The sequence below is a fragment of the Octopus bimaculoides genome, chromosome 19 (assembly GCF_046866305.1).
Source record: "Octopus bimaculoides isolate indiv1 chromosome 19, ASM4686630v1, whole genome shotgun sequence".
Classification (NCBI taxonomy): domain Eukaryota; kingdom Metazoa; phylum Mollusca; class Cephalopoda; order Octopoda; family Octopodidae; genus Octopus; species Octopus bimaculoides.
The window spans coordinates 55,429,298-55,455,405 of record NC_142946.1 but is presented as its reverse complement, the minus strand read 5'-3'; the positions used below and the strand labels follow the sequence as shown (position 1 = coordinate 55,455,405).

Sequence of the window (26,108 nt, the reverse complement as noted above, 5' to 3'; positions counted from 1 at the left end):
TTATTATTATTATTCCCTCGAAAGCGGTGACCTGGCAGAATAGTTAACATGCCTTACAAAATGCTTAGCGGAATTTCGTCCCTTCATACGTTCTAATTTCAAATTCTGTCATGGTCGACTTTGATTTTCATTCCCTCGGGATCGATGAAATAAACTACCAGCCAATTACTGGAGTTGATATAATCGACTCACCCCCTAACCTTACTGAACCTGTACTAAAAATTGAAACCTTTATCATTATTTTCTCCCTCTTATTTACCAATGTAGCAATGTAAAGAATTATTGTCGCCTATACCTTGGTCCATTGTGGTGGCAGAATCGTCTGAGCGTCGGTAAAATGCTTTGCGGTATTTATTCCGGTCCTTTACTTTTTCAGTTCAAATCCCACCAAAGTCAACTTTGCTTTTCATGCGTTCGGGGGTCGACAAATTAAAGTACTAGTCAAGTTACTTGGGACGATAGTATCGATTAAATCCCTGCCCTCAAAAAATTGTCAGTCTTCAAATCAGAACCCTTTATTAATCCCACCGAAGTCGACTTTCCCTTTCATCCCTCCGGGGTCGATAAAATACAGTATCAGTCAGGTACTGGGGTCGAGTTAATCGACTAACCTCCTCCCTTCAAAATCGCCAGCCTTGTGCCATAATTAGAATTATCATTAATGTTTAATGGCATTTCGTCCGTCTTTTACTTTCTGAGTGCAAATTCTACCGATTTTGCTTTTCATCTTTTCGGGTTCGATGAAAGAAGTACCAGTTGAGCACTGGGGGGTCGATCTAACCGACTTGCTCCCTCCCCCCAAATTGCAGGCTTTGTGTTTCTAGTTGGAAGGTTTATTACTAATGAGAGTAGAGTGTTAGTAAGTAGTAATATGTCGTACAAAAGACTTTTGAAAATCGGTTCCACTTGTGTTCAAACTATGCTGGTGTTGACTTTCTTTTCATTCTTCCTGGGACGATAAAATAACTACCAGTAATATACTTAGCTGATGACAAAATTGTCTTTGTGTCTTTTCAAAGCTTTTCCTCTCTCCTTTGCCATTCGTGTGTCAATATTAAGTTGTGTTGTTATTCTCCTTGTCATGCACCTCCCCCTATCTGACATTTCACCTACAAGAACTTTAATAAATTGCCTTTTAAAGACAGAAATATTTAATTATTTAAAGGCTTGCTAAATGCAGGTATGAAGTTGATAAGCTCTTTTATTTTTGAATCCAGCCCCTCTCTCTCTCTCTCCTCTCTCTCTCTCTCTCTCTCTCTCTCTCTCTCTCTCTCTCTCTCTCTCTCTCCCTCTCTCTCTCTCGTGTTTTGTCTCCATTCTTTCAAGTGACGTTAACACCTAAACTGTACGCCTTCGTATCGCCTCATTGAAGAAATAAATCGTTTTATTTCTGGCTGTGTGTGAGGCTGTTGTTTGTGGGGTGTTGTGGAGTATTCACTTCGTCGGTGTACTACTGTGCAATTGATGGGGATATAGGAGTAAATGTGACAATTAAGGCCAGATTGTAAGGGAGCTAACTTCAGCCCGGCAAGTGCCTTACGCTGGCCACTAAAACATTACCGACAACAGTTCACACCAGAAAACGTGTGTTGAGTACCATCACTCACCAACAGTGATATATATATATATATATATATATATATATATATATATATATATATATATATATATATCCCTGGATCCGGCATCAAACCCTTCATTCACTTGCCAGAATCAAAAATTTCTAATTAGTCCTGCCTGACTGTCCGCTCGTCTCTCATTGCAACCCCACCCACCCGACTATCTTTCCCTACTTCGATTGCATTTCCTGTTCACACCACTTGGAATAGCGACCAGTCTTCAGTTCAACGTGTGTATGTAATATATCTCATATTATTCTTATCGTTTTTGAAATGTTTCTTGTTGATGGCTGTGTGTTCGCTTGAAATATACATACATACATACATATTATTATTATTATTATTATTTTATATTATGTATATATTTTATATGATATACATATATTACATATTATGCGTGTGTGTATATATATATAGTGTGTATATGTGTGTGTACAGACATAATTTTGTATTTTTGAATTTATGATTGAAAGTTAGTAGTTGTAATAGTGCTTAGTAGTAGTAGTAGTAGTAGTAGTGATGATAATAACAGTGATGATTGTTAAAAAAAAAGTAGCTTTTCTGTCAAATCGATCGATCTCGTTGATCTGATCGGCTAAGTCATAAAATGCCGACACATATTCCAGAAGTGGGGATTGGTTTTTCGTATTAATGGACCCCCCCCCCTTTATATTAAGGCTTGCTCCTAAACTCGCTTATTTCTTTTTCCCCCCCGGGGTAGTCTTCTCTGTCTGCTATATAAACACGCGCACCTTAGCGTTACACACACACACACTCTGAATATGCATCTTAATTCACAAACACATACTCACATACCTTGATACACACCACCACACACACCTTATCGGACCTACTTATTATTCCCCATCCTCCTGCTTTCCACCCACTCGTACATGTTTTTTTCCTCGTGTACCATCATCCAGTGCTTATTTGCATATAATATATCGTATCACACCAATACATAACATGTATACATATGTATATGTGTGTGTGTTTGTATGTGTATGTAGGTATAGATGTATGAGTGTGTGTGTATAATTATATATATATAGATATACACTTCTGTATATTTGTGTGTGTATTGATATATATATATATATATATATATATATATACACACACACATACATACACCCCTCCCGTCCTTTATTTTATTATGAAACTACAGTTTCGAGTCTCCCGCCACTGTGCCTGTTATAATAGAGAGAAAAAAATGCTTTTGGAATTTGTATTATATGTTTGTGTGTGTGTGTGCCACGTTCCAACTAGACTGTGAAGGCCACACTGGAAGGAGAAACATTTTTCACTCATGCCATGCTGAAGTAGTAGCTGAAAATGTCTAGATTGTGTGTGTGTGTGTGTGTGTAATATTTGGAGGGGTAGTGGGACAACATTTCAACTCGTGGTAGCATCCGGCTATAGCGGGTTGCAGGCGAGGAATGTATAATTAGAACTGTGCGGGCGAATCTATAATTATTTATATATTTATATGTATTTATTTCGCTGTGTGTGGTATATACATAAATGCATGTATGTATATTTGCTGTTTATATTCAAGTGAACCGATTTGGTCAATGGAAAGATACTGGCAGAAAATTGTCATCTGCTCTGCAGATGACAAAATTTTTGCTTGGGTCAAACCAAGAATCACTCAGCTCCTCGGTTGGATGTCTGATGTTTCGTTTGGAATTTTATCAGTCTTCTGTTCATTTCTCGCACTTCCCTACTTTATTATTTTACTATTATTATTATCGCTGTTGTATTTGTTTAGCCCTTTGTCAGATGGCCCTGATTAAGCAGATCTGTGAATAAAAGCGTTCCAACCTTGACCATCCCGTCCTTTTCTATATCTAAGAATACATTATCTATGGTGTCCTTCCCAATTATTAGACCAGTAGGGTTGAGGAAGAGAATTTTTTATTTGTTAGCAGGTCGAACGACCGCGCCGAATCTCCGTCATCGATTCGTTATTGTAGTAATTTTTTTGTATTTACTTGAGGTTAAGATTGGTGAATATATGTTTAATTGACTTAATGAATGTTCTCATTTCGTTGATGAGAGCGCCTCTCCTTCCGCTTGACCCAAACAACCAACCCTGCTACTATTGCTGCTGCTGCTAAAATTAATGATAGTTTAGTGATCATCATTATCATTATTATTTTTATTTGTAGTGTTGGTAATGTTATTCTTGTTATTGTTGCGGTGGTAAGTTGTCGGCGAACCGTCCTCTCAAGTAGGTTTCCATTCTCGTTTACAACCGCTTCTCTGATTCAATGTATGTACGTTGCCAATCGCTCTTCTAAAATACATGAACATCACACATTCCACATTTATTAAATAAAAAAAAAACTAAAAGCAGAATGGAAAATCTCAGGGTTCATGCATATGTAAGAAGCCATTACAGACACAGACATACATATACACACACATAAACATATTTCAGATACAGACACATACACACATACGCACACAGTAGTGTGCTGCTGTTGTGTAATGGTTTGATTCTCTCCCTACCTCCATCCACACACTTGTATGGAATTATTTGTTTATCTATTTTTACCTGTCTCTGTCAAGACGGAGAACTTAGCAGCATGGAAAATGGTTTGTTCAGTTAGTCTTCAGAACCGGTTGCCGGTTTTAGCAATGTGGAGGATGTGACTCTCTCTCTCTCTCTCTCTCTCTCTCTCTCTCTCTCTCTCTCTCTCTTTCTCTCTCCCTTTTCTTGTCTGTAGTAGGGTAACACTCAGTGGAGACCGTATTTGTCATCTAACAGCACACACCTTGAATATTCTGGAGATGTGTTTGTGTGCATGTGTGCACCTAATGTGTGAGTGCATATGTCTGGATGTCTTTGATGTATGTGGATGAACATTACTTTTGTCTGTCATGTATAGAAACGTCTCAGATTGCCGAAAATGATCGAATATTTCACATTGGTTTTGGCTTTTAAAAAATTCTGGCCTGTTTCACAAGTATTCTGTATTCCCGTGATTTTCCTTCATCACTCCCACACACCCAGTCGTCGTCATCAACACCATTCTTCCCTTTTCACTCACCACTCATTTCTTTAGATACTTATATCACTTATTCTTTTCCCCATCTTCCATGACAGTACATTTGTCCAAAAGACATATTTCTGACCCATTACGTGACTTACGGTCAGTCTGTAGAATAAGACATTGTTTTTGAGAAGTTTCTTTTCCTCTGCTCTTGCGTAACAGTTCTTCAACCATGACTTACCACATAACACCATCCTGGGCTAAGTCAGCTGCACTCCACTATATTAATTGCACTGTGTCACACCTTGCTAGCTGCACTCAGCTACACTATGCTATACGTCAGCTATGTCACACTACACTGTCATACCAACTACAACACACTATGTTGTACAGTGTTCTGTTACCTATATTGCACTACATCAGATACCATACCTGATGTACAGTACCTCACCATCACACGTACCACATCAAAATATAATACAGACACTACACTGACTTTCCAGACACAGATTGTCTGTGCACTAATTTATTTCAGTCTACAGGTACTTGAATTTCATTTAATTTAAATAAATTTAGGATTTGCTTAATTTAAAGTGTTTTGACTGAGGTGACAACCCCTGGTTCAGAAAAATCAATACTCTATAAGAGCTTTGAAACCAAAGGTTTTGGAATGTACTCTACTTACTAAATAAGGTAAATGAAGACAAAATAAAAGAAAAAACAAAGATATTAAATTGAAAGCAAAATTACTTTCAGAAAAACGAAACGTGCTAAACTAGATGCATTAAACAATCTGGTTTTATTTTATAAAACCACTCTCAGTCTCTATAATGGTCTCAATGCTGCCATGGAAGTAACTGTCTACCAGGATCGAGTGATTCTTGTTGCATGTTATCCATCATACCTACAATGGCAGTTTTCAGCAAACCCTTTATATAGTGGAGCTGCTAGTTTAGCTTTCTCTCAGTGCTGCTCCAGATTCAGCTGTCCAGTGATTCTACGTATTGTCACATGATCATAAAACCTCTTAGATTGCTATTCCAGGATTGAGAGGCTCATGTAGTAGGGAGCAGGGTTCTGCTGGAACACATATGGCCTTCTTTGAACTACTCTTAAATCCATGGTTTGACGATTGTGTTCTGCACAATATAAGGTAGTGACACTGGCCCTGAAGCTTTGTAGGGGAAAAAAGGGAGACAGTATGGCATGGCTCTAATTACTCTCAACACTCAGCACAATCAGAAACAACAGGAACTTTGTGTGTAATCAAGAGTACCTCCATGGTGTCCATACAGAACCATCTGTTGATCCGCCTTGTCACCTTCTGGTCCTGGTTGAAGTTCTCATCGGTGAAGAACCAGACCATGTTGAGTTTCTTGGGGTGCTCAAGCTTGCTCAGTTTCTGTTTCAACTAGATCACATGGGCTGTCTTCTCATGTAGGATTTTTACATGATGTCCTCATTCAGTATGCATCATAAAGTGGACTCCTCCACTTTGAGCTGCTTGGCAATAGCTCTGATTGAGTCGATCTGCTGGACAAACTTGGCCATCCAGACAATGCCTAATTGCTGAAAATGTTTCTCTCTCTCCTAGTCACAGATGACATATTCCTTTTGGAAGTAGCTGAAAGAAAGACCAAATAGCTTTACCAGGGGTTCATTCAAAGATTTCCCTTGTGGATATGATAGGTAACTTGAATGAGAACCAAGTTATTCTAGCATACAGCCTCAAGGTCATCACTGAGGTTGAGAGTGGTTTTATAGACTGTGGCTTTTTTTTTACCCTTTAGCATTCAGATTACTCAATCAAATGGTTTGCTTATTTATTCCTGTTGCTTTTGATTAGTCAGGCATTATCTTGAAGTTTCAAGATTTCAATGCTGTGATTGTTTGCTTTGTCAGAGGCCAGATCTGGCCAGTTTGAGCATAAAACAGGTGGAATATTTGGGCTGGATATGGCCAGTTCAAATGCCAAAGATTTAGATGTATCAAAGTGTAGGTTGGCTGTGTAGTTAACAAGCATACTTTGCAACTGTGTGGTTTCAGGTTCAGTCTCTTTGCATAGCAACATGGGCAAGTGTCTTTTACTATAGTGTTGGGCTGACCAATTCCTTGTGAGTGAATTTACTCACTGGTAACTTTGCGGAAGCCTCTCGTCTGTGTGTGTGTGCGTGTGTATGTGTTCTCCTCCCCACCCCCACACACACTTGACATCAGGTGTTTGTTTACTCCTGTAGCCTTGCAGTTCAGCAAAAGAAACTGACAGACTAGATATCAGACTTTAAAAAAAGTAAGTACTAGGGTCAATTTGTGCAACTAAAACTGAGGTTGTGCCCCAGCGTGGTTGTAGTTCAATGACTGAAACAAATCAAAGAAAATATCTAGTTGAACATGTGTATCACTTTTCTGAAAACCTATTTCTTTCTTCTACTTTTTTTTGTTAGGCATTTTTCTTTTATTTTATTTCCATTTACCTGGTATACATTATCTAGGTGGTATGGCACATTTGAGGTACTGTGTTGTGATATTGTACATGTTCTTGACTTTGAAAGGTGAAGTATTTCGTTGTGTTCAAGAAGCAGGTGGTTATCTCTAAGTTGCTGCAGCTGCCTGCTAGAGCTACAAGCATGTTGTGTCTTTTCATTTCCTGTTGTAGACTGGGGTCTGTCACATTGGTACTGCCAGTACGTCTGAAACAGAAATGGAAACAAAATTTGGTGTACTTTACATAAGATTGTGGAGGCACATGGGTTTAGTGGGTTAGGATGTTGGACTCATGGTTGTAAGATTGTATTTTCAATTCCTGGACTAGGCAATGCATTGAGTTCTTGAGCAAAACACTTCATTTCATGTCGCTTCAGTCCACTCAACTGTAAAAATGAGTAATCCTGCGATGGACTGGCATCCTGTCCATAGAGGAATGTATATGCCAGATATACCAAGAAACCAGCCCTATGCTTCTTACAGAGCAATCTTTTCTCTTTTACTTGTTTTGGTCATTAGATTGTGACTATACTGGGGCACCACTTTGAAGAATTTTTAATCAACTTATTTTTTAAAGCCTGGTACTTATTCTATCAGTCTCTTTTGCCGAACTGTTAAGTTACATGGATGCAAACAAACCAACACTGATTGTCAAGCAGTGGTGGTGGACAGACAGACAGACAGACAGACACACACACATGTATATAATGGGCTTCTTTCAGTTTCTGTCTACCAAATCCACTCGCAAAGATTTGGTCAGCCCAGGGCTATAGTAGAAGACACTTACCCAAGGTGTCACACAGTGAGACTGAACCCAGAACCATGTGTTTAAGAAGCAAACTTCTTACCACACAGCCAGGTTTGCGCTTAATGTGGATTAACTTTGTATAAGATTGCTAGATTGCCTTCCAGTTATCCATCTATCCATCTTCTCTGCCTACTATCCCCGGGAGGATCATAGGGATAGAGTCCTCAGCTATTTCCTCCAAATGGTCTGATGTGAAGCAACCCTCACTAGATTTCCTGTCTAGATTCCCAAGCATGACCAACTGAAACTCTGGCTGTTATCCAACCATTTTGTTCTTTTTCTATCCTTAGGTCTACAGCCAGTTGGCTCAGCTTGAAGAATCTGTCTTGCGATTCTTTCCTATGACATCCTAATCACGTCATAGTACTGGAGCTATGACCTCTTGTTGTTGAGAAGTAGTCGCTCAACCTGCAGAACTCCCTGATCTCTGAGTTCCACAGTCTGTCGAGTAATGTTACTCCAGAGATCTTTTGGAGGAACCTCTTATTAGTTGCCTCTATTCCACTTGTGGCTTGCTAAAATTGTGTTCATGATTATCTGGTGCATGCTGGACAATAAGTACCTCATTAGAAAATGCACCTCAATACCGCACTCTTCTACAATGTGCACCTTACTGTAGAGTGCAGTTCTTTAGCACATTGCACCATGTAATGAGGAAACCTCTACTTAGTCATTTGGCTTACTAGAAAATGTAGCCAAATTACCCTCAAATTATACAAATCATTTTAATCCGTTAGCATTCAGATTATTCTATCAAATATAATGCTTGTTTATTCACTTTGTTTTGAATTAATCATGCATTATCTTGGAGCTTCCAGATTTCAATGATGTCATTGTTTATTTTTAGAATGACATTGTAGGGTAGGTGTAAGAAGCTGGATCAGGCTGGTTTGAACATAAAATAGGTTGAATATTTGGGCTGGATAAGATTAAATAAAGTTTACATTTGAAAACATTGATGATATCTAAAAAGTTGAGTAGTTCACAACTGGATTTCCCTTGTTCAAATAAGAATGACCTAATGCTTCATAATAACCGCAACAACACAGTGCCATTTGTATACATATGCACACACATTGGAATATATTTTGAATTCCTTTGGTGGTGATGGTGGTTATAGTGGTGGAGGAGAGATAATTATCTGGCCCTTAAATAACCTTTATTGAGCAGAACTACAACCAGAGACATACTGACTATAGCCATCATGTTTTTTTAGGGTTATCTAGGAATACATTATCCTATGTGTCTTTCCTTTTTCTGACAGTAAAATGTGGTTTGATAGATATTTGGTTGTTATTTCTAGCCTGGTGAGTGACCATGTATTGGTTTTCTCCCCTTCCTCCTGTTGACTTTGCAAAGTTAGGGGAATGAGTTAAAGCAAAGGCGTAATGAAATGTCTGGAGAAAGGAGAATAAGACAATAGTGTTAAGATATGTGGATACATCTTTATGTGGCTGTGTGGTAAGAAGCTTGCTCCCCACCCTCAAGATTTCAGGTTCAGTCCTTTCTTTGTGGCACCTTGGGCAAGTGTCACTGTAACTTGGCAGTTCAGCTGAAGAAACTGATTGGATAAACCGCTGACTTTGGAAAACAAATACTGGAATTGATTGGTTTGACTAAAATTTAGCAAAGTAGTGCTCCAGCATGGCCACAGTCCAATGACTGAAACGAATAAGGATATGCTTTTGACTGTAGCAGTTTCCAGCTCAGGTAAGAATGGTAGAACCTAAAGTTTAGGTTTCTATGCATTCAGTTGTTATGAGGAACTTTCAGAACTCTTTTCAGACTGAGGGACTAACTGTTGAACTACATTATCCTACATATCTTTAACCCTTTAGTATTTAAACCGGCCACATCAGGCCCAAATGTTCTACATGTTTTATGTTTAAAGCGACCAGATTTGACCTCTTACACCTTCCGTACAAATTTCATTCTAAAAATACACACATCATTGAAATCTTGAAGCAACAAGATACTGCAGGATTAATTCAAACCAATTTGAATAAATAAGCATTATGTTTGTCAATATAACCTGAATGCTAAAGGGTTAAAGATGGTAGGATGTGAATTGAGAGAGATTTTGTTGCAACTTGTAGCATGTTGAGTGACTATATAAAGAAAGCCTCTTTCACATTGGTGCATGAGAGTTGTAAGTGTGGAAGCTTCTTTTAGATTTCAAAGCAGAATTAGTCTGTGTACTTTGATAAATAATTGTCTCCAACAGAGCTGAATGCATATGAAGTCAATTTTTAGATTCACAAATTTTTACTGCACGATAAGAATCTGATTCTTTGAATAGAGCACTATTCCCAGAAGTCTGTGTACCTATTTCTATACTTTGATTAACTAGGACAAGAATTGTCCTGCTTCTGAGTGCAACTTGAGAAATTTTTCATGTTTTACATTTTTGGTTACCTTTTATTATGTTTTTTTTTTTTTAACTTCAAACCTCTTTTACCTGTTCCCTGAATAACTGCTGATGATGTAAGTAAACATCAAAGTCAATAGTTTCTTTATCTGTACTTTCACTGTAGCAGTGTGTGTGTGTGTGTATGTATATATATATATATATATATATATATATATATATATATACATACATACACATACATATATACATATGCACGCGTGCATGCACACACACACACACACACACGTCCATATATTCCTCTCTCAAATCAGACAGTTCCAAAGTGTTTCATAGGAAAGATTAAGAACAAAGAATTATAGATTTGGAGAATGACAAAGAATTTCTGTTTTCTTTTCTTTCTTTCCTTCTGCTTCTCTCAGTCTAACAATATTGTTATTTTTGAAAGGAAATATATCTCAGGAATAATACGAGCAAATTAATGCTTATTTTATCTCATGATGTCTTTATTCAGTACAGGAATCATATTTTTTGTGTTCTATTTTGTTTCTTTTTCAGAAAAAAAGAGGGTTTGGTTGGGTGAATATATCATGAAGCTTTAAGTTTTATATATTATTTGATCTAACAATACTTCTGTATTTCTTTCTTTTCCACTGAAATCAGATATTTGTTTCAAAATCCTGATTGAAGTTCACCCTAGTCATGCCTATTGTCAAAGTCAGTTGAAATGTTGAATATCAAACTTTGTACAGCTCTTTACTTTATTTTTCCCTCTCAAATATTTTGCATGCTGCTCAATCTGCTGATAACCCATGCACACACACACACGCACACACACACACACACACACACACACACACTTGCTCTTCAAATTTATAATCTTCTTTTTATAAATAATTTTCTTCTTATAAAGTAACCTAACTCTAAGGAATATTTTTTTCTTCTTTTCCAATTTGAACAAAAGTTGATTAATCAGGATGAATAATAATAATAGTAATAATAATGTTGTTTCTGTTGTCTAATGGTTGAGTTTATCTCAGAATAACACTATTACACAAAGAAGAAAAGAAGGATTATTTCAATGTGAAGCTTTCATAGAACACATTGCCTATAAGGTATTTCTTATTAGTGAAAGATTTTGTCATGACTGCTATCTTTAGTTATAATGGTTGTGTAATCTTATCGTACAAAATAGGAACTAACCAAATATACGTTCATTTATTTATGTCTCTAGTTTTTATCATGCATTTTGCCCAATTTATCTAACATCCAGCTCACCAGTGAAATGATGTACCCAGCATCATTAAAACGCTGAGATATTTTAACTTTTCCATCCCCAGTCTACAATAAATTCACACTTTGATGCTTGACCTCACCACGATAATTATTTTAGAAACCTTTTACCAACAATTAAGCCTAGCATTGCCTTAACTTGGGTAATCTGCTGAGATATGATGTTGTCAGCACAAATTGATACAGTTAATTAGAAGAGATAAAAGAATTTAATCATTAGCACAATTAACTAACACTTCAAAATTACCTCTTCTTCCCTATCACCATATTATTTCCCCTCTCATTTACCTATACAGTCCTTCCTCTCTGCTTCTCTCCTCTTCCAATTTTTTTTTTTTCAATTCTTAGTCATCACCCCAATTTTCTCTTTCTCCCCCTCTTTCTCTCTCTCTCTCTCTCTCTCTCTCTCTGTCTCTCTCTCTCTCATTCAGTTCCTCTTCCAAGCTCACATTACCCATGGAGTGAAACATTCTTTACTCTTTGTTTCTCAACACCAACATTATCACGTTTTCATTTTCACTGTCAGACTCCTCTTCCTGGAGTCTAGCTACAACTAAACATCTCTTTAAACCTTCAGTTTTCATTGTTATTATTGGTTTCCATTCTGACATGAGCTTGATGCATTTGCAATACAACACCTCGCCATACATTTCAATCATGTATGTTCAGCAGTGAGAAGACAACATCCTTTCAGGTTTGTTACCTTAATTCTTCTTCTCTTTTTCACCTCATCTGTCTTCTGAGTGCCTGTACCACTACCACAACCACCACCACCTTCAAGTACAATTTGTACCTTTCCCCAAGCATTTACCAATTGACTTAGATTAGCTCTATATTCATGTAACCATTCCATCAAAATACACACCTGCTAACATCTTTCTAAAGTCACTTGTGCTCAATGTCTCATAAATTAAGCCTTTTAGCATTCACATTATTCTTTCAAGTGTAATGTTAATTCATTCACATTGTTTTGAATTAATCATGCATTATCTTGTTGCTTCAAGATTTCAATGATGTAACAGTTTAGATTTAGAATGACATTGCAGGATATGTGTGATGGGGCAGATCTGGTCAATTTGATCATTAAACTGATTGAATATATGGGCCTGATACGGTCAGTTTAAATGCTAAAGAGTTAACATTGTAAATCCAGTAAATCAGCTTAGACACCTCCCACACACACACAAACCCCCACACACATACTTACATGAGGTTTGATCAATAAGTATCCGGATTGTTGCCTTAGTGATGAAGCTAAAGCATGCACAGTGAAGCCACTTGGCACAAATTGACCTTGACCTCTGCTGTGCACACGCTAAGTTTTAACATTCTAGCTAACTTCTGCTGTTTACAGCAGTGCTTGGAAGGAAGGTCTGTAGCGTGTGATCATTGCATTGACCATGACAGGAAGTTGTCATGGTGACACCTGATCAGAGGCCTGTACAAAGTTGTACAAAGTGTATGAGCCACACACAAGCGTACGAGTGGTTCAGAGGTTTCCAAGATGGCTGAAAAATGTTGATATTGACAAATGTTCTGGGAGATCCCGCAACCAGCAGAACTAAGAAAAGCATCACAGATGTTCATGCAACTGTGAGAGGAAATCATCGAATCAGCATCCTTGATTTATCAGAAGATGTGCAGATTAGTTATGGTTCAGTTCAGTCCGTTATCACTGAAGATTTAGGTATGAGACATGTATCTGCCAAGTTTGTACAAAAACTGCTTTCAGCTGACCAAAAAGACACTCAAGTTTCAGTTGCACAAGATCATTGATTGTGTCGAGAACAATGAAAACTTTGCATAGGCCTCTGAGCAGGTATCACCAAGCTTTTGGCAAAATCTGATGCAGATTCTCTGCTCAACTTTCTCTATCATGGTCAATGCAACAATCACATGCTACACACCTTCCTTCCAAGCACTGCTGTAAACAGCGAAAGTGAGCTAGAACATTAAAACTTAGTGCACATGTTCAGCAGAGTTCAAGGTCAATCTGTGCCAAGCGGTTTCACTCTGCATGCTTTACCTTTGTTACTATGGCAATAGTCCTGATACTAATTGATCAGACCACATACACACACTCACCACATCACTCACTATACAGACTTGTAAATCTCATAAATTGACACATTGTGTTACCAGTCAGTTGCTGTGTGCTAAGGTTCAAAATAATTTCATTACATAAATCTTTGTCTTTTTTTAGTAATTTTCATAAAAATATAATATAGAAGGTACTAGTTGATGCAATTGAGGTACAAAAGATTGAGAGCCATATTAGAACAACTCATTCCTTTCCCTCTTGTATTTACAACACATGCTTTACATCCACTACCTGACAATTTTATTGTCATACAATACTCTTTTTTAAAATAACCCCTTATTGGGCTGTTTTATGTCTGCTACAATAGGAATTTGTGTGGAGGCACATGGCTTAGTGGTTAGGGTGTCAGCATCATGATCCTAAGAGTGTGGTTTCGATTTCTGGACCAGGCGACATATTGTGTTCTTGAGCAAAACACTTCATTTCATGTTGCTCCAGTCCACTCAGCTGGCAAAAAGAAGTAACGCTGTGATGGACTGGCGTCCCGTCCAGCTGGGGAATACATACACCATAGAAACCAGGAAACTGGGCCCATGAGCCTGGCTAGGCTTTAAAAGGGTGCATTTATTTATTTTATTTATAATAGGGATTTGTAAAAAAGATCATCTCTCTAATTTCTTGAAGTATAATTTCAGTAAACTTTTCTAAGTTGGTCTTGGGTTACTTTTTTCTTTTCAATTTATTATTGTTGCTGTTGTTAAAATAGCAAGCTGGAGAATCGTTAGCACGCTGGGCAAAACGCTTAGTGGTATTTCGCCCATTGCAACGTTCCAAGTTCAAATTCCTGACAAGGTCGACTTTGCCTTTCATCCTTTCAGGGTCAATAAATTAAGTACCAGTGAAACACCAAGGTCGATGTAATTGACTAGTACAACCCCCACCAAATTTCAGGCCTTGTGCCTTTAGTAGAAAGGATTATTATTATTATTATTATTATTATTATTATTATTATTATTGAGTGAGAGAGCCATCAAAGTAACATTGGGGTACAAATATACCAAACTCAATGTACCCATCATGACCACCCATCTCATAAAGGTACACCAGGCACATACATCACAACCATATGTGCGCAACATGGTGATTTCATATCAAGATAAACAGTGCATGACCTTGCAGGTGGGGCCCAGTTCAAATTTTCTTCAGGTTGAGTAGCTCGTCCTGCTCAAAAGGTCCTTGAATAAGGGTTGTTTAAGGACAATGAATGAAATACCCATATTTCCAGAGGTGAATTATTCACACCTCAAAGAATTCCTTTCAACACATGACTGTGATACTCACCCACTGCTTCTGCTCATGATCAGAGATGCACATAGAGTCAGCCACTAAGGGACATGCTCAACTGGCTATGGTCAAGCAACTGACAAGTAAATCTGTGGTATTGAGCAGAATACTTGCTGCAGCCCATCATTTACACCAAGACAAAACTTGTACATGATAGCACTTCCAATCAGTTAAGATCAGAAGTCATGAGACACTGCCTGGTGTCATTTATTATTATTATTAAGGTGGGGAGCTGGCAGGACCATTAGCATACCAGGTAAAATACTTAATGGTATTTCATCTGACTTTGCATTCTGAATTCAAATGCTTCCAGGGTCAAGGGGTTAATAAATTAAGTACCTGTGAAACACTAAGCTCATTGTAATTGACTAGTCCCCTCCTCCAAAATGTCAGGCCTTGTGTCTTTAGTAGAAAGGATTATTATTATTATTATTATTATTATTATGAGCACACTGGGTTAAATGCTTAGCAGTATTTTGCTGAGATCAACTTTACCTTTTGTCTTTTCAGTTTTGATAAAATAAGTATCAGTTGAACACTGGAGTTGGTGTAATTGATCCATCCCCACCTCCCCAAGCTGCCCTTGTGGCAGAATTTATAACCATTATTATTATTAAGACAGTGAGCTAGCAGACTTATTAGCACACCAGGCTAAATGCTTAGTGGTATTTCACCTGTTGCTACATTCTGAGTTCAAATTCCACTGAGGTTGACTTTGCCTCTCATCCTTTCGGGGTCAATAAATTAAGTACCAGTTGAACACTGGAGTTAATGTAATCGACACATCCCCTCCCCCAAAATGGCTACCCTTGTGGCAGAATTTGTAACAGTGTTAGAATGAGGTATGGCTGTGTTAAGTACAGTTTGCAATTATTCAGTTCCGGGTTCAGTTCTACTGTATGATACCTTGGGCAGTGTTTTTCACTATAGCCTCAAGTTGGTTAATGCCTTGAGAGTGGAATTCGGTAGATGGGAACTTTGTGGAAGCTCATTGCATGTGTGTATGTGTATATGCATGTATTTGTTTGTGTAGCTTTTGTTGATGTATATCAATGTAAGTTCCCAAATTACTCTAAAATGAATGAACTATTCTCTTGTGCTCTCACTTTGGCATTGTTGGATCATGTAATGTTTTCCTATAACTAAAGGTTACCAAAGAGCAACTGCTTTGCTTCACTTTTATGGTGGAATGCAAAAGAGAGATGAACCTTGAACCATTATATATTGTCAGTCTATGTCTGATAACTGTTAGATCAGTAGTTCTCAAATAGGGTCCACATGGCCCTTGGTGGTCCATATAAAATTTTGTTGTTGAAATTTATCTACAATAAATTGATTATACATCTACAATACTCAAAATATTTTAACAATTGTTTTTTATAAATAATACCTAATAATATTTAATTATAAAAATATAATAGTATTTTTTAAACATTAAATGGCTATGAGGATTCATCTGAATAAAATAGGAATCAAAGGGGTCTATAAGTAAAAAATGGTTATGTAAGATGGACTTAGGCAATGTAATATATAGTGTTCTCTCATGTGTGAAGGTGCATGGCTCAGTGGTTAGAGTGTTGGGCTTACAATCATGAAGTAGTAAATTCGATTCCTGGACTAGAAATGAGTTGCGACATCACTGGTGCCAAGCTGTATTGGCCTTTACCTTTCCCTTGGATAACATCGGTGGTGTTGGAGAAGGAAGGCTGGTATGCATGTGCAACTGCTGGTCTTCCATAAACAACCTTGCCCAGACTTGTGCCTTGGAGGGGAACATCCTAGATGCAATCCCTTGCTCATTCATAATCAAAGGGAGTCTTTACCCTTTTTATCATGAAACCCAATAGAACAACAGTAGAAATTGAACTGAAATATAAGTTGACTTGTGCAGTTCCTTCTTCACTCTATAGTTGGATGGTTTGTGAGGATTCAGATATTTGCATAATTAGGTACAGAGTGAATGATGTGGTTTATATCTGCATTTACTTGAGATAGAACCTGTGCTGCCAAAATTTCCCTTATTGCAGTCTACCATTTTCAGTAAAGAAGGACATGTTAGGTAATTCTGCATCATCCTAAAATGTCAGAATGGGCATGGTTGGAACACCTCTCTTCATAGGTTTGCTTACTCAAGATTAGTCTGGAGGTTAAACAGCGACTGTTAATAGCTGTAAATTATTCCTTAGGATGGCTGTATGGTTAAGAAGCTTGCTTTGCTAAGCATATGGTTTCGGGTCATTCTCAAATCCTTTTCAACTATAGACACAAGGCCTGAAATTAATAATATATGTGCATGCAAGTTTGTATGTATGTATGTATGTATGAATGTGTATATATATATATATATATATATATATATATATATATATATATATGTAAGTATATATATATGTGTGTGTGTGTGTGTATACACACAAACGCATGTGCGTGCACACGCGCACACACACACACACACACACACACACACACACACACACACACACACACACACACACACAACTTGGTCTGCTTGGATGTTTGTTACTGCTGCTATTACAGTTTGCCTTATTCCATCTGTAGGACTGCAGGAGTCAGAAAAAAAAAGATGTTAGGAAACTTGTTTGCTCTCTCAACTCGCTAGAAATAACAGCTAAACCTCTCTATATCTCACCCTACAGATTATATGTAGAAGTGTACATTGGTTAGTGTTCTTTATACATTGCACATGGTTTAATAAAGAATAGATTGCATTCTCACTGTTAGGATGCCTTTGATTGGCTGCCTATTCAATAAGGCCTTAACGTGAAGCTAAACAACAGAGATTTCAAGAACAGCCATTACTTTCTTCCTCCTCCATCACTTTGTTTTCCTCTACCACCACCACCACCACCATCAACCAATTCACTGCCATTGCTGTCTGTCAAATCTTTTTCTCACCTTCACACCAGTTGCATGACACATCTTCTTTCTCTCTCACCCTTTTATCCCCACCGGATGTCTCTAAATAGTTTCCATGTCAACACCAGGTCTTTGAGAGAAGCAGACTACTTCCAGTTCAGGTTTCTCTTAGCCGACATCTTATTCTAGTCAGTAACCAAATCATTTGACATTTGTTCTTTGTTTTCTTAACCATCAATGTGTCATGTCCTCACCACTGGCTGGTCTAGAACCTGCTTTGTCTATCTTAGCCGACACCTGTTATGCTTCTTCTAAGACTATGAAACTGAAGGCATCTCAGACTAATTGACAATATCACTGTATTCATCATGATTACCATCATTGTCATTTAACATTTTTCTCTGTATTGGCATGGATTTTATAGGTTTGCAACAGATCTTTTCCCATGACATGATTCTGATTTGTTTCTGTGAAATGTAATATTCTGAAATGTACTAGTCACACTTAAAAAGACTGTGAGTCACACTTAAAAAGACTGTGAGTCACACTTAAAAAGACTGTGAGTCACACTTAAAAAGACTGTGATCGTACATTTTGACCTCCCTGATCCAACTGTCCTATTGCACTGATATGATCAGTTGGTGTGGTTGAGACAGGAAATTGTTTGGGGTGAAGCAGTGAGGAGGAGTTCTTATAGGTATACAGTATCACCTCTCTTTCTCTCTCTCTCTATCAACACACACACACACACACACACACACACACACACACACACACACACACACACACGTGTTATCACTGGAGGAGAACACCTAAACCAAATGTTCAGTATCCTACTCATGAGGGATCGATGCTAGAGGGGTTGAAATGATTGTAGTAATCAATAAACATTCTCAAATCTTCCATCTCTCTCATTAATCAATTATCCAATGAACACTGAGAAAGTGAATGTGCTTTACTGGTAAATTACCAGGTGTATACCGTACAATTTATTAACTAGTCAACCAATGCTCTGTGAGTAAATTTGGTAGATAGAAACAGTTCAGAAGCCCATTCTCTGTGTGTGTGTACAAGTGGGTCTATTTGAAATGTTTGCTAGTCTGTTCTAGTATCAAGAGGAGCATCTGGCTGTAAAACAGTGCCTCGATAATATGCATTCTTTTAACTCAAGGTGACATAGAAAAACAAAAAATAAAATAATCGCATGCACTCTCTCTCTCTCTCTCTCTTAAATGTTCTGTCTGTACCTATGTGCCTACTTGTCATGTTTCTTTTTATATTTATTCTGTGTTCTATATCATAAATTGGTCTCCAATCACGTTGATAGCAGTGCAGTTATTTCCCTTTAAATATATGAATTGATATCTTTTGAAGCTCAGTTGATATATAGCGGGAGTCAAACAGTATTTAAAAAGTCCATACAGTTAAAAATATAAACAGGCACAGGCTTGGCTGTTTGGTAAGAAGTTTGTTTCCCAACCACATGGTTCTGGGTTCAGTCACACTATGTGGCACCTTGGGAAAGTGTCTTCTGTTATAGTCTTGGTAAATGGAAACTGAAAGAAGCCCATCGTGTGTGTGTATATATATATATATGTGTGTGTGTGTGTGTGTGTGTGTGTCCACCACCACCACCACTTGACAATTTGGTTTTGCTGTGTTAATGTCCTTGTAACTCAGCAGTTTGGCAAAAAGGAGATGATAGAAAAAGCCAGGCTTAAAAAGAAATAAGTACTGGGGTCAATTCATTTTTCAAAAAATTCTTCGAGGTGGTGCCCCAGCATGGCCACAGTCTTACTGAAACAAGTAAAAGATAAAAGATAGGACATAAACTCAATCCTTTCTAAATATATTTTTAAAATATGATTTCAGAAATTCTCATTTTCTCTTTATAAATTTAGGTTATAATCTTTTCTGATTTTATGCGTTTTAGAAACCAATTTTAAACTTGTAAGAATCTATTGTCATATCAGGCCTCAGCAAATCATTCTTACGCTTTGTGTATGGTTTTGGCATTTTCAAACTGATTTTGAACTTGCTGACCTTTTTTATTGATTTATGTAAAACATTATCATTCATCCGTCCAATGTCTGGGGACGTAATGCTATTTGTCATAAAAAATGTCAATAAGAGTCCTGACCTTATTCTAGAATTATCCTTAATATTATAGTCTCTCTCTTTCATATATATATATATATATATATATATATATATATATATACATATACACACACACATATACACACTCACATATATGATTATGATTTCATTAGCAATATATCTACAGTTTGTATCATATCTGCTTCTCACATAATAGTGTTGTATAACTTCTTTCTTATAATAGTTGTCGAAATGGTAGCGTGTCAAACAAAATGCTTTACAGTATTTATTCTAGCTCTTTGCATTTCTCAGTTCTAATCACTTTAAGACCAACTTTTGAGGGTTCAATAAAATAAAGTAGTAGTCTCAGGCAGTGGTTAGTGAAATTATGAGAGCATTGGACAAAATGCCTTAGTTTTTTTTTTTTCTTTTCTTTTTTTTTTTTCTTTTCTTTTTTTTTTTTTTTTTTGCAGCTCTTTTTTTTTTTAGTTCAAATTCTACTAAGGTTAACTTTGAAATAAGACCAGTCTTTTCATTCTTTCAGAATCAATGAAATAAGTACCAACCTAATGGACTGGCAGAGTAGTTAAAGTGTTGGACAAAATACTTTTCAATATTTGTTTTGCCTTTTTACTTTCCTGATATCCAGGCTGGTGCAGTGAATTTCTCTGCATTGTGAGTTATGTGGGTTGACTCAAAGACCTATTTCAGTACAGAATAATGACCTTAATATGTATGTGGTATCTAGCAATTCGCCACAACCCACATGTGGCATTGTTCTGAAAATTATCTTTAGACATAGGCACAGGCATAGCTGTGAGCTTAACCCTTTAGCATTTAAACCAGCCACATCTGGCCAAAATATTCTTCATGTTTTATGGCCAAATCCAGCCTCTCACACCGACCCTACAATGTTAGTCTAAATCTCCAGGCTACAAGATGATGCAGGATAAACGCAAAACAATGTGACTAAAGAAGTGTTGCATTTGACAGAATAATCTGAATGCTACAGCGTTAAGAAGCATGCTTTTCAATCATGTAATTTTGGGTTCAGTCCCACTGTAGGGTACCTTGAGGAAGTGTCATCTACTGTAGCTCCAGGTCAACCAAAGCCTTGTGAGTGGATTTGGTAGAAACTGCATGGAAGCCCTTCATGTGTGTATGTGTATGTATGTACCCTAGTCTAGACATCATTTACAACCATCATGTAATGATTGTAAAAGAGCATCATCACCATGCAGACAAGGTTGTTCACTTCCACCCTTCCATGGAAAACATGTTTAGCTTTGAGAAAATATTATCTTGCTTAGAAACAGGTGAGGGTTGGTGATAGGAAGAGCCTCTTGACATAGAAAATCTGCCTCAATAAATTCTATCTGACCCTTGCAAGCATGGAAATATGCATGTTAGGTGATGATGATAGGAGCAGTCACTTGTGTTCCTAGTGTGTGCAGTTAAAGACAACACATCTTTACCACTTCAAAACAATTCTTGGTGCAGATTTCTTGTCATTTATTCAGAAACAGTGTATCTAGGATTCCTTTATCCAATGCGTTTCTCCTTTCTATGAGAGAATAGAATGTGATTTGAGGGAGATTTATCTTCTATTTCTAGCAGATCAAGTGACCACATTCTGGCTTCTTCATCTCATTATACTTTGCTGATGTTGACCAACTGAAATCTTTTGGATATCATTCAACTTCTATAATGAGATTTTTGACAGATTTTAATTTTGATATAAACACTGGTTAAGTCTCCAGTTTTCCTTTGAGGCAAAATATTTCATTAATTTTGTTTTTGGTTTACCAAGCCAAAAAATTGGCATCAGTTCACCATTTGAAATTTATAGTTAATTTTATAAAAGGACATCCAACTATAAGCCACTCAGTCTTGAGTGAAGAGATATATTATAAATTTCGGTTTTGATATTACTCTGTCCTTTTTAGATAAAACTGAAACCAAGCTCAGGAGACTGCTTGAAGAGAGGACGAGACATCATTGTCAACCTCCTGTGGCTGTTGTTCAGGGTCACTTTCAGTGCTTTGGTACCACAAGATCTGCCTATCTAGTATCAGTTTTGTCAGCCATGTATGCTCCCATGAGAAACAATATGCTGGAGGGAGAGAAGGGTGAATGTCTTGGATTGATGCTGTCGTCACCTTTGATGGGCTGTCATAAGCAGCATTGAAGAGTGGTCAGCATCTATCCTATTCCATACTGAAACGGTGACTTGCTTACCTTATGAGGCCATCCACCCTTGATGGATGGTCAGTATTCTTCCCACTTCATATTTGAGTGACCTCAAATGGATGGTCAGTTTGTCTTCCACTTCACAGTTGAGTGGTGGCTATTTGTTCCTTATAAAGATGCACCTCAAATATTCTATCTTTTTTATGTTCAAATAAACCAGATCCAGCTTCTTACACCTACCCTACAATGTCATTTTAAATATATATAATGCATGATTAATTGAAAACTGTAAATAAATAAGTATTACATTTGACAGAGTAATCTGAATGCTGAAGGGTTAATCATGCATTGTGTTGGAGTTTTGAGATTTTGTTGTGATTGTTTATTTTTAGAATTATTTTGTATGGTAGGTGTGAGAGGCCAGATCTGGATGGTTTGCACATAAAACAGGAAGAATATTTGGGCTGGTTATGACCAGTTTAAATGTTAAAGGGTTAAAGAATTACTAATATGTTAAGATTCCATTTAAAGATAATTTTGATGTCATTGGTTTGTAGGCCCATAATGGTGGTAGTCATGATGGTGTTTTTAGCCCCAGTTCAATACTGATCAAGTTGACATGAATGTGATTTGAGGACTGTTTGGTTACTAATTCTAGCAGGTTTAACAACTACATACAGGCTCTATCATTTGTTTGGTATGTTTCTCATTTCTTTATTGCCCACAAGGGGCTAAACATAAAGGGGACAAACAAGGACAGACAAAGGGATTAAGTCGATTACATTGACCGCAGTGCGTAACTGGTACTTAATTTATCGACCCCGAAAGGATGAAAGGCAAAGTCAACCTCAGTGGAATTTGAGCTCAGAACATAGCGGCAGACGAAATACCACTAAGCATTTTGCCCTGCGTGTTGACGCTTCTGCCAGCTCACTGCCTTTGTTTGGTATGTTTCTAATTACTAAATGGGATGATTTATGACTGTGACTATAGATAACCTATGCTAATTAGACATCAAATATTTAATGATGTAAATATGTTGTCATGTAACAAAGAAGATTAAACCTAGTTTGGACATGCTTTTTGTTGTTGTTGTTTTTGTAATACTGAATGGTAGGCTTTAACTGTTATTGTTGTTTAGCCCCAGGTCAGCCTTGAACAAACAGACTTATGATCAGAAATCATTCCCATTTTTATTTAGTCATAGTGTGTCTTAGAATACATTGTCCAATGTTTTCTTCCTTTATTTTTGTCCTTCAAGACAGTAGAATATCATTTGAGGGATATTTGACAGCTATTTCTAAGTCACCATATGAAAGCAGCCTGTGTCAGCCATATCGTAACATCTGCAACAATAGTTGAAACCATAAACTTGTGATCTGTATTTTGGGAACACCTTAATCTCACAGCCACTTATTCTCCACAAAAGTTTATTTTCCAGTTCTAAGTCTTCACTCTATTTTAATTTATTTATTTCCAGTTAAAATATTTATCTTAAGCACACAATGTCATTGTTGCTGTTACTGCCATAGGCTTAAATAAATGTTGAGGTGGTGGCATAGGCAGTATTTGAAGTTAGAAAGAAAGACTGTGATGAGTCAGCTTGGAGACCAGCTGGCTGTTGTAGTTGACATAGTAAAAGTTACTTTAAAATTGTTTGTTCACCTGAGATCTATATTAACTGACATTTCTCTCTGTCTCTCTTTCCACAAGGACAGACAATTTAGTACAGATCGTTTTTTTTTTTTATACTGAAAGTCTTTTGTCAATGTTCTTCTGGTTCATACACCACATGCATATTCATAAACACACAACTTTGATTTGCATACATATATATATACGTACTCATTCTTGCAGGTTTATACATTAGCATGCCAGTGCATATATATGTATGTGTGTGTGTGTGTGTGTGTGTGTGTATAGAGTCTACTTTTGAATTTTTACACCTTGCATACCTTGCATTGTTCATGTATACATAGATGTAAGTTTAAATACAAATATCAACATGATTATATCAGACTATATAGACTGGCATGCATATACATGAATATGCTGACTAATATACATGTATATGAACATTTTTAGATGTGTGTGTGTGTGTGTGTGTGTGTGTGTGTGTGTGTGTGTGTGTGTGTGTGTGTATAGGCTCCTCTGACATCAGCGCACTTGTTGAAGGCTCTATGAATGTCCTCCAGAGTGAAGGTCACCAGGACCCATGTCACAACCTCTGTCATCTCCTTCAGCTTGGGAACAACCGAAAGTCACAGTGGGCAAGGTTTGGGCTGTGGGGACGGTGAAGGACAGTTCTGATGCCCATCTCGGTCAAGTAGTCGGTTAGGGTTAGGGTGGAATTTTGGACTGATGCAAAAGGTCTAGCCTTTTGCAATGAAATCTCTTCCTGAACTCACTCAAAGCCTCCACAAAGTATTCTTTGTCTGGCCAGAGGGAACCCAGTGGATGTAGATGATGCCCCTTGTTGTTTGAAAGAGGAGATCGCTTCCTGATGGACTTGCTTAGTCTGGCCTCTTGTGCCAGCAAAAAACAGATGCTTAGCTTATACAAGTTAATCCATTAGCAGTCTGAAGCATTTCATAAGTTTAAGTCACATTTTTGCCCAGTCTAACACAAAACTTTATGGTACAGAGAGCTCTCAAATTGACTTCATGCCTGACTGCATTTTTCAAACTAGTCAACTGTGATAAGCAGTGTTTTGTAAGGAGTGTTCATAGTGCTGTTACAGCTATCTCCTTCAGTCTGGAATAAAAGAAGTTGGCAGGTCAGCTTATTAGTTGCAATGATATACAAAAATTACAATAATCTAGGACAGTTATAACTGCCTCTCCTCAAGAAAGTTTCACAACTTCTGGAATACACTTGATATATGCACACACACACACACACACACACACACACACACATTTCATATTTGTTCTTACTTTTTTCCTTTTTCCTCTCTTTCTCACTTGCATTCACTTCCTCTTTCTCTCTCTCTCTCACCCTACTCCTCTTTTTCCTTTCTTTCTTCCAACTTTTGAAGAAACTATTTAACAACTAAATACTGTTTATAGTGTTAATCATTCTACCATGTAAGTGGCTCTAACAGGCTCAAGTAAGAAATATTCCTTGTCCAAAGTATCACTACCATTTCCATAGTTTTATTGTAAGGTTAGCTGAGTCACCAGTAATGTCCTCATAACGGTCAGAGGCTTTATGTGGTTGCTTCACTGCTGGAAATAATAGTCAAATCCCCCTCAGATTGTACCATTCTCCCTTGTAAATTACAGGACAGTTTAAATAATAAGATTGTGGAGAAACTATTCCTGAAACAAGATAGAATGGACATGGATGAAATGTCTTAATATAACATTATATAACAGCTAGCAACAGTGTCTCTCGGGGAACCAAGGCACTGTTAAGATGGGTATATAGCTCCTGGATGAGTTATAAATTTTCCCTGGATAGGAGGAGTCCAGTCTTATATAAAGAAACATTCCAATGATATCTGGGATCTATACATAATAGTCTAGTCCAAAACACGAGTCAAATATCCAGAGATATGTAGAATTACAGGCCCCATCTGAATAACAATAAAATGCATCAAGTGGATTCAAACCTAAAGCTTGCAAGTTGTTAGTCTAAAGGACAAAGTTATTAAGCTAAATCCTTCAAAATTTTTTGTTATTTTCTAATATTGATTGGAATAAATAAGCAGAAATATAGTCATGAAAGGGTTAAGGAATAATATTCTTTATAAATCTAACCATTCCAACTAATTAAATTCAATAATTGCTTAATTTAATAATGTTTTAATAGGTAACAGAAATGGCTTTGAATAACTAACTAAAAACGTTTATTTGATTTCTGTTGTCTTTATTCATAATTCCAAAACTCATTCAAAATTGATTTTATCTGTCATCCATGAATTATAGCCATGAATTTTTTCTGTAATCAATGAATTAAGGCACCTGTTACATGTTTCGGTTGA

The 26,108-nt window shown here is 37.1% G+C and overlaps 1 protein-coding gene and 1 long non-coding RNA gene across 6 annotated transcripts in view; one reads left to right on the top strand and one right to left on the bottom strand.

The window, feature by feature from the left end:
• LOC106875408 (serine/threonine-protein kinase PAK 1) overlaps window positions 1-26,108 on the top strand; it is a 190,346-nt gene that overhangs the window by 12,294 nt on the left and 151,944 nt on the right. Inside the window, exon 1 of one of the 5 annotated variants that reach the window (XM_089337808.1) lies at window positions 1,380-1,853. The exons of 1 other annotated variant lie outside the window; for it this stretch is intronic. The gene's annotated coding sequence lies outside the window, so the exon portion shown is untranslated. Of the gene's footprint in view, window positions 1-1,379; window positions 1,854-3,817; window positions 3,853-26,108 lie in introns of those variants that run through there. 3 more of the 5 variants (XM_014923522.3, XM_089337810.1, XM_089337807.1) reach the window with 3 other exon arrangements.
• Window positions 5,093-26,108, bottom strand: part of LOC106875410 (uncharacterized) — a 113,011-nt gene continuing 91,995 nt past the window's right edge. Inside the window, exon 4 of the long non-coding RNA XR_008266170.2 lies at window positions 5,093-7,308. This is a non-coding gene — a long non-coding RNA (uncharacterized LOC106875410). The remainder of the gene's footprint in view (window positions 7,309-26,108) is intronic.